The following is a 1232-nucleotide window of genomic DNA, read 5'->3' as shown; positions in this document are numbered from 1 at the left end:
CACACACACACACACACACACACACCAGTGGCATTCGGGGTCACAGGCCGCAAGTGAGAGCCTCTCGCAGAACGCACACACCCACTGCCACACCCATGGCTGTGAGGAGCCTCTCCATCAAACACATGTTCATACGTGTGCACAGAGCATGAAGGAACGAAGACCCACCACACGTGTGTGAACACTCAGAGGAAGAGAGAATGTGGAGAGAATTTGTCACAACACGGCCTGGGAACCACCCCAGACATGTATGCAGATATATGGTCATGCCTACACACACATGCACACATGCATCCGAAACATGGCCCGCCCTGTCCACCCCACCAGGCTTGCGTCTTCCCTCGCAGAAGGGGAGGTGGAGGTAGAGCAGCAGGAGGAGGAGCATGAGGCCAGTGCTGTCTTTCATTCATTCATTCATTCATTCATTCATTCATTCAACATTACTGAGCATGTGTGTGTCTCACTCAGAATCATCCTAAACATATTCTGTGAAAGACCTGTGCATCAAGTTCTATTGTCCTGCTAGGTGAGGTGGCGCACGCCTGTGGTCCCAGCCCTCAGGAGGCTGAGGCAGGAGGGTTGCTGTGAGTCCAAGGCCCTATCTCAAAACAAGCAAACAACAAACAAACATGTCTACTGTCTGAAGCTGCCTCTTTCCACAGCCTGTAGGGTGTGGCAGACCCCTCCCTCGCCCCGCCCCAGCCTTGTGAAGGGTCAAGGCCGCCACTGCCACCTCCTCTCCTTTCCCTCATTCATCCTCTCAGTATGTTTGTGGAGAGGACAGGCCCGAGGACACAGGCCTGCTCACTGGTGATTCTGAGCAGACAGCTGTTCCTCCATTACCGGTGGTGTGCTCACGGGGCAGGGAGGATGCGGCTTTATCTCACCACGCGCTTGAATTGATCCAGTCGGGCTTTTAGCCAGGCTTCGGGAGGACCTCACTTCCCTGACATGCAACTTGAGGTCTGTCCTTTGGGAAAACCACACAAGCATCTGCCGTGATTTCAGGGGTTTTTGCAGGAGAGAGGGGGCGGTGGGATCCCTCCAAGTGAACAAAGTTAACTGGCAGGTGGGCCTCTTCCAGGGCTGGAAATTGCCGCCACTGCTGACAGATCTTCATGAGGGCCGCTCCAGCTATGGCAGTCTGTAGATGTGGCCCGCACTCTGTCGAACTCATACGAAAGACACAAAAGCAAACATTAAATGATGGCTACCAAGGACCTCGGGGGGGG

The 1232-nt window shown here is 54.4% G+C and overlaps 1 protein-coding gene across 1 annotated transcript in view; it reads left to right on the top strand.

Annotated features, from left to right (window-relative positions):
* Myh14 (myosin heavy chain 14) overlaps positions 1-1232 on the top strand; it is a gene marked incomplete at its 5' end in the record, with an annotated part of 62480 nt that overhangs the window by 48836 nt on the left and 12412 nt on the right. The gene's annotated exons all lie outside the window — the stretch shown is intronic.

The sequence above is a fragment of the Octodon degus genome, unplaced genomic scaffold (assembly GCF_000260255.1).
Source record: "Octodon degus isolate 3935 unplaced genomic scaffold, OctDeg1.0 scaffold00268, whole genome shotgun sequence".
Lineage (NCBI taxonomy): Eukaryota > Metazoa > Chordata > Mammalia > Rodentia > Octodontidae > Octodon > Octodon degus.
This window is presented reverse-complemented; position numbering and strand designations above follow the sequence as displayed.